We start from the raw sequence: 8,635 nt of genomic DNA, 5'->3' as shown, positions 1-8,635 counted from the left end.
TGCCTCTGAAATCAAAGTTGGAGCTGAAGTCAGAATTGGAACTGAAGGCAGAGCAGGATAAAGTACAATAGAGTGTATTGGTTTAGGTAAAACCAATTGAGGCCCTTGGGAATAAGCAAGGTGAGCCTCTACATTGCATGTAAGAGAGGCCAGAGGAAAAACAGGTGCAATTGCATTAATTGCAGATCTGCATATAAACCAAGACTTTAACACTGCAACAGGAGCTTTAGGCTCTGTGTGCAATATCTTTCCAATGATATCCCAGTCTTTTAAAGCCAAAGATCCAGTTTCTGGAAACCAAGAACATTGGCTTTGAATCTCAAAAAGCATTTGAGTGAGGGTCTCAGAAGAAACTGGCCTGCCAACTTTCTGGGTAATAATCTGTAGTTCCTTTAAATGTGCCTGCATGGGTAATTCTAGTTTAGCACCCATCTCACCAATGAGGGGTCGCTGAATCACGACGAGGAAGTACTTCTTGAGGCCTATGCCAGGCGTTAAGTGAGATTGATCCGTAGATAAGCCCCTCGTTAGGGCGCCACTTGCGGTGCTGCTCCTTGGGGTGTGGGGGTGCAGGCGACACAAAGACGACAGGAGACAAGCTTGCAGGAACTGTCAGGAACTGACTGAAACCTCTCGGCTTCAAGCTTTTATTTTATACACATTTTCCCCCCCTTCAAGCATTAGAGCATCCTTAAGGAATGTTTGTGTGTGTGTGTGTTCTCGTTCTCTCAGGCAAGCTCTCTGTTATCTGCCTCTCCCTCTTTCTCAAGGCTAACTCACTGCGTAGTTAGCAGTAAACAGATTCCATCTCGGCCTCTCATGATGTATAAGGATTCCAGTTCCCATTTTCCAGCCAGGAGATTCCTGCACTGCCCTACACAGGAGGATATTGGCACCCTTGAGGTAGGCAAGTCCTTGATTCTATGAAATCCAGGACAGGCCTTGGAATCCCTGAGAGGTCTTGTGGGACCCCAGGCAACAGGGCCAGAAAAGCCAGGAACCAGGGCCTCCCAGGGGAACCCCAATCCAGCAGGAACCCAAAGGCCTCTGGGAAAATCGGACAGCAAGACAGATAACATCTGCAAGGCAGGTCATCTGCTAAGGGAGAAGCACCTGAAAGTCTAGGACAGCACCCCTGCCACCTCCTGGCTTGGAGGTCCTTGGGTGTTCCAAAACTCCCTAGGTTACATGGTTAGAATTAATGTGAGGAAATGATACAATTATAAACAAAAAGCAAAGCCCCCACAGGCAGGAACCAAGACTACAGCACAGAGGCCTCTGGGGCTAATAAAATGGAATAGAATCCAGGATGTCCTGGAAGGCTACAGGAAGTAGGAGAAGACGACTTTTCCCTAGATCAGAGATGTTACCAGGGTGGCACCTCATCTCCTAAAAGGGGAGACACATTTAATATCCCCATGTTTGGTTTACTCTGGCAGCCAGTTTGATTCCAGGAGGAAGGTTCAAAGTCTTTATTCTTCCCATATCATCTGTGATCCTGCCTGACAAAGGACTTAATCAACAGTTGGCACACTTTTGCATTGGATACCTTTGTTTTTCCAGATGGCAGATCTTCTGTTAGGCCTTCTGGTGTTCCAGCAAACGGCTTTGCATCTGCAAGATGCTTAGAGAAATGTCTAAAATGAGGCTTTGTCAAGGGAGTCCAAGCTTGAACCCTGTGGGCTCCCAAGGGCTAGTGTGCAAAAGAAACCAATCACAACACGTTCTCACTGGAATCCTTTAAACCTTTAAACTTTTTCCTCCAGGCTTGTTGGCAACGCTAGTCCCTGGGCCCTTCTTGCAGATGCTCTACCACTGAGTTAGGGTCCCTCTCCAAACTTCCATTAATTTCAAGTCTCAAGTAAGCACACATAAGACTGAGACGTGATGCATTTTCTTGGGAGGAACCTCACCCATGCGATTAACAGGACTTACTCCTAAACACGCCCGCAATAGCCTTAAAAAGGTAAAGGTTCCCTTGCTCGAAAGCCAGCCGAATCCGACTCTAAGGTTGCGGTGCTCATCTCCGTTTCCAAGCCGAAGAGCCAGCGCTGTCCAAAGACATTTCCATGGTCATGTGGCCAGTATGACTAGACACCAAGGCGCAGGGAACGCTGTTACCTTCCCACCGAAGTGGTACCTATTTATCTACTTGCAATTTCTTGCTTTCGAACTGCTAGGTTGGCAGGAGCTGGAACTGGACTACCGACCTTCCACAGCCTGCAGTTCAGCGTCTTAACCTTAACCACTTGAGCCACCGCAGCTCCTGCAATAGCTTTAGGGGGTGGGGAAAGCTGCAAAGTGCTTTTATTCTCCTCCCCCTTTAGCCCCCCCCCCAACCGCTGGATAAAGTCAGCCCGAAGCAATCAGCGGCCAATCACATCTACCCTGGTCCCATCCATGCGCTCCGGTTGCGGTGGAGAACGGTTTGCATTGCATTGCCCTGCCTTGCCTTGCAAAGAGCTTTTCCTCGGTCACATGGTGGGAAGCGGAAAACACAGAGCCAGCCCTCCTTAGTGGGGGTCCGTAATCTGAGCAATTGGGGGTGGGGGGAGCTGCAACTCGATTTTAAAGGAGAGCCCCTTTTTGGACATCATGATGGCGGCTGAGAAGGCTCCGTGAGGACTGAGAAGCGGCGGAAAAGGAGGGATCGGCTGGTCGAGAGAAGAGACAGAAGGTCCAGTTTTCCAAAGAATCCTGGGTGAGGATTCCAGGCTTGAGGCGGGAGGCGATGCAATGCAAGGACAGGAAAGCCCCTCAAGGATGCTGCTTTTAGGGCAAACGCGTAGTCCGGTCCCACGCAGAGTTAGGTTGCAGTTTTAGGAGCCGCTGAATCGCTCTCCTACTTTTCCTCCGGTAATTTTTCCTCGACTTTGTGTTCTTCCCAAGAGGTCCCACTCCTGATTAAAGGGGAAAACGCCACAGTTTCCTTTGTGATGACAGTAGGAAGCGTTAATTGCAGACGGGGGAGGCGCTGCGGTTGAAAGACTAGTTGCAAACTGAGGTCGTGAACCCATTTTTTTAAAATGTATTTATTTACATTATTTATATCCCGCTTTTCACCCCAGTGGGGACCCAAAGCAGCTGCCAAACCCGGCTTAAGGATGCTCGCTGAAGGTCATGGCTGTGAAAGTTAGGAACTGACTTCCTGATGACACTCTACTGACTCTATATGATTGATCTGGGGTTTTCAGGGGTGAGGGGGTAAAGTGCTGTGAGTTAAGGGCTAAAATAATGGTGGGAAGTACTGATGTGTAGCTATATGGGGGTTGCCTCTAAAATGTGGAGTCTTGTGAGCAAATATTCTGCTTTGTGAACTACTGGCTTTAAAGTTGTGAGCAAACAGTTTTGCTGCTGCATAAATTAGTTTGCTCTGGAGCCCTCCTTCCTGAGGTAAGACAAAAATGTGTGAACCGGAGGCTAAAAAACTGTGAGCTAGCTCATGCTCACTCAGCTTAGAGGGAACACTGTTGCCAACCTTGAGGTGGGGCCTGGAGATCTCATATAATGATGAATGATCTCCAGGAGAAGAAGGTCTGTTCCCCTGGAGAAAATGCCATTGCACCCCACTGAGATCACTTCTCTCTCCACCTGGAAATATCCAGGGATTTCCCAACCTGGAATTGGTAACACTAACTATATCTGATAGGGAAGAAAGTGGGCTACTGTGCTTGTGCCCTGACCTAGATAGCCCAGGCTAGCCTGATCTCATCAGATCTCGGAAGCTGAGCAGGGTTGGCCCTGGCTAGTATTTGGATGGGAGACCTCTAAGGAATGCCAGGGCAAAGACAGGCAATGGCAAGCCACCTCTGAAGATCTCTTGCCTTGAAAACCCTACAGGGTCACTATAAGTCAGCTGTGACTTGAGGGCACTTTCCAGGAATTGCGCTTCTTGCAAGAACAGAAAAGTCAGGATACCCACAGGCAAGTTATGGATCTGTTCCTATTTGGGGGACTCCCCAGTAATGCAGGGGGGGAAAATATGACTTTGTAAATCAAGCACAAGCAGCTTGTGTGAGAGCACAGAAATATTTAAGGCCAAAGCCAAAAAGATTTGGGGTTAGAACTTGGGGAAGTGCACATCCGTTTGTACCACGGAAGATCATAATAACTCTTCTGGCTATTTCCTTCATACCCTTCCTGAACAGAGATTCTTGATAAAACAGAGTTTGAGTCCAGCGTCACCTTTAAGGCTAACAAAGTTTTATTCAAGGTATAAGCTTTTGTGCACATGCATACTTCTTCAGATATGAAGACATGTGCGTGCACACGAAACCTTATACCTTTAATAAGGCTTTGTTGGTCTTAAGGGTGCCACTGGACTCAAACTTTGTTCTGTTGCTTTTTAGACCAACACAGCTTACCCGCCTGAATCTATCTTTGCAGAGATTCTTGATGTGATGATAAAGATGGAACAAAGAAAAAAACCAAGTCTTCCTGATCTCCAGAGATCAGAGGACACAGAAGCAGTCCCTGATGTTCACTCAGGTGAGTGATGGTTGCCAAGATAGACATTTATAGGCCAGTTTATTTAGAACCTGTTGCATACTTCTGGTTGTTACAAGTTCTTCTTTCACTACCGTGATTCTCACAGAGGGAACAGTTAAAGAAGTATTGCCCTATTGGGATCTCGCACACAACAACAGTCCTACCAGCGTTTGCTGCTGGAGACACTAGAGACCCCAGGGATGAAATGAATCTAAGCAGGGCTCTTTTTGTAGAAAAAGCCCAGCAGAAACTCATTAGCATAATAGGCCACACCCAACAGCAGAAACTCATTAGCATATTAGGCCACACCCCTGACAGCAGAGCTCATTAGCACATTAGGCCGCACCCCCATGTTACCAGAAGTGTGGTTATCCAGCCACACCCACCTTTTGCTTGTTATTCTGTTTACCTTGTTTGTTTACCTTTGTTTGTAGCAGGAACTCCTTTGCATGTTAGGCCACACACCCCTAATATAGCCAATCCTAATGGGTTTCTGCTGTTGGGTGTGGCCTATTATGCTAATGAGTTCCTGCTGGGCGTGGCCAACTTGGGAGCCAGCCGGAACTCCGTTCCTGTGTGTTCCTGCCCAAAAATAGCCCTGAATCTAAGACCTGCTGGCGTAGGGTGGGGGTGATGAGGAGGACAAAATTCAAAGGTGCAGTTCATCTTGAGGGTCCAGAGACCAGGGAAGCCTTTGCTCGTGTTCTGCTATAAATTCCACAACCCTGTTATCAAACAATGTGAAGCTTTGGTCCGGCTATAAATTCCACAGCCCTGTTATCAAACAATGTGAAGCTTTGGTCCGGTCATACGTGCTCAGCTTAGTCTACTTCACAGGGTGGTTGTGAGATTGTCAGGTCAGTGCAAACTACGGTTCATGTGATTCCCCCCCCCCATATGATTTTGGGGTTGGGTCTGTTGGGGAGGAGAGTGAATGGTTTTGTCTGGAGCCCTGTGGTGACTCCTGGCAGCTTGTAAGCATGTTGCTTTTATTGTTTGATCATTATGTATATTCAGAGTTTTGTTTTTAATGTTTTGATTGGTCACCGTGTAGAGGATTCTGTGTTGGCTGGAAAGGTGACATAAGAAATATCCCAAATGAAAGTTTTTAATTTAGTTATTTGTAGTCCACCTTTCTCGCTGTGATTCAAGGCGGAGTACATAGTGTTAGTCAAGTACAGTCAGTGGGATGGGGCATCCAGTGCACCGTACAATAGAGTTTGGACTGTAGGAATCTGAAATCTCAGAGCTGAAACAAAGGATGAGTTTTTAAACCTACTATGTTAAGTGGTGTAGAAGCTACCTAGTCTGTAGCATACTTATAGTGTACATAAGAACCTAAGAAGAGCCCTGCTGGATCAGACCAGGGGTCCATCTAGTCCAGCATCCTGTCTCACACAGTGGCCAACCAGTTCCTCTGGAGGGCCAGCAACAGGGCAGAGAGGCCGAGGCCTTCCCCTGAGGTTGCCTCCTGGCTCTGGGATTCAGAGGTTTAGTGCCTCTGAATGTGGAGGTTCCCCGCAGCCACCATGGCTAGTGGCCACTGATAGACATAAAAACATATGAGATGCCAATGTTGGATCAGGCCAAAGGCCCATCCAGTCCAATACTCTGTGTCACACAGTGGCCAGAAATACCAGGTGCCGGGGGGGGAAGACAAGGGGGGGGTGGAGGACAAGGGGAACCAGTGGGATGGGGGGGGCTTACCTCCTCCTGCTGCTGCTTCCTCTGCCTCCCCCCCCCACGAGGAGGGCCAGCTGGATGGCGCTCTTGAGGAGCGGGGCGGGCTACCTCTCCGGGCTGTGGGGCTCGGAGCCGGGGGGGGGAGAGAACAAGTGGAGACCCAACTAGAACACAGCAGGCAACATTTTGTTGCGGGTCTCCACTTGTGCTTATCTAATTCCCTTTTGAAGCCGTCCATCCTTGTAGCCGCCACCACTTCCTGTAGCCGCCACCACTTCCTGTCCCCCATGAATCGATCTAATCCTCTTTTAAAGCTGTTTATACAGTAAGCCACAGTCCCTTTCCCTTTACCAATGCAACTTTCTGTCAGTTTCAATTACAGCCACAGTGCTGTTTACCAGTGCAAAAAGTCCTCTTGAATAACTGAATTTTTCATCGTTAGTAATAATAGTTCTCTACCGATGAGCTGCAGTCTGTCTTTTACTGGTAGGAGAAGAGATTGGATTTATACCCCACCCTTCACTATCCGAAGAATCCTCAGAGCCGCTTACTATCCCCCTCCCCTCCCCTCCCCACAACAGACACCCTGTGAGGTAGGTGGGGTTGAGAGAGCTCTTTCGAGAACAGCTCTGAAAGAACTTGTGACTGACCCAAGGTCACACCACAGCAGCTGCATGTGGAGGAGTGGAGCATCAGACCCGGGTCTCCCAGATTAGAGTCCGCGCTCCTAACCACTGCACCAAACTGGCTCTAAGCAGAATCATTTAAGAAGGTGGTGACTCCACCCTTCTAGGCCTGTTGACTTCAGTGGATTTTGAATGCTCTAACTCTGCTTAGGTTTATGCTGTGAGGGTGGTAGAGATAGAGAAATGAGGGTCACAGAGAAGAACTTACTGGGGAGATAAGGCAAGAAATATACAAAGGGGTGAATACAGAGGGAGATTTGAAGAAAGGGCTACGACTGTGTGCCATGGATGTGTACAAAAGGAACGTTAGTTTTGATAATTCAAAAAGGAACACCACATATCCTGAACAGGAGTCAACGCTGGCGTTTGCCCAGAAACTAGTCAGCATTCACTATGAGACTATTTGCTGCTGATTGGAATACAAAACCTGACCACCTGCATTTTTCTGTTGATTTAGGCCTCCCTAATGTGACAGTGAAGATGGAAATAGAAGATGATGATCCATGGATACCAAATCACCAGGGCCCGGCCTTCCCTGGTGCTCACTCAGGTGTGATAATGGGCTGAGAGAATGGGCGTGCAGAGAATTTATTCAGAGTCTGTTTTCAGTCCTGGTTACTAAAACTCCGTGTTTGGACCAAGCATCCAGGACTGAATGTTCTGAGGTGACATTTACTTAGTCTACCCTTTGTGTGTAAGTGATGCAGCTGGTGGAGCCATGGCTCAGTGGTAGAGCATCTGCTTGGCATGCAGAAGGTCCCAGGTTCAACCCCCGGCATCTCCTGATGAGAGGACCAGGCAGCAGGTGAGACCCTACTGCCTGAGACCCTAAAGAGCTGCTGCCAGTCTGAGTAGACAGTACGGACCTTGATGGATGAAGGGTCTGATTCAATATAAGGCAACTTCGTTTGTGTTCATGTGTGAGCATAGCAGCTGAGAGAATGATCTGGGAGTTTCTTGGTTCGAATCTGCAATAGATTCTTTTACTTTCAGCCTCCCACTGGCGATATTGGGATGGGGATACTGCCCTGCCTTTCAGGGTATCATATAAATGTTAACAAGAAGTGATTTTACTCATGTGGCCGGTGTAACATCAGAGGACACGCAGATTTTCCTAAGCATGGAAGAGGGGTTGCCGGGTGTAGCTGACTGGATGTAGTTTAGTCTGGTTCAGAATAGTCAGTCCATGCTGTTATGTTCACCCTGACCTGGATGATTCAGGCCAGCCTGATCTTGCCAGATCTCAGAAGCTAAGCAGGGTCGACTCTGGTTAGTATTTGGATGGGAGACTACCAAGGAAGTCCAGGGTGTCTACACAGAGGCAGGCAATGTCAAAGCACCCCTGTTTATCTCTTGCCTTGGAAGCCCCATGGGGTCACCACTAGGGGGTGTGTGCTTGTCTCTTTAAAGAACTTGTAAGTTCACTCACCGCTCTGCACCACGGTGGTGGCACGACTCAGCAAGTGAACTCATCAGGAGCTATTCTCCATTATACCTTATGGGGACGGTCCCCATAGGGTATAATGGAGGCAAATAAATTTGGGTTTTCTGAATATTTACACAGATCCCAATACAATACCGATATTGGTATTCGGGAATATTTAGAACAAGAGAAAGACCCGCGAAACTCACGGGGGTGGGGGTGGGGGAGGAACTCAACAGGCGGAGGAGGAAGAACCAGGGAAGCTTCCCCCCCCTCCCGTCGGTTCCCCGTCTCCTCCACCCCCGGCTCGCCACCCCCCCAGTCTCTCTTTCCCCCCCCTCCGATGTGAGCCCGT

The sequence above is a fragment of the Gekko japonicus genome, unplaced genomic scaffold (assembly GCF_001447785.1).
Source record: "Gekko japonicus isolate JY-2015 unplaced genomic scaffold, Gekko_japonicus_V1.1 scaffold1933, whole genome shotgun sequence".
Lineage (NCBI taxonomy): Eukaryota > Metazoa > Chordata > Lepidosauria > Squamata > Gekkonidae > Gekko > Gekko japonicus.
Note: the sequence above shows the minus strand (reverse complement) of the source record.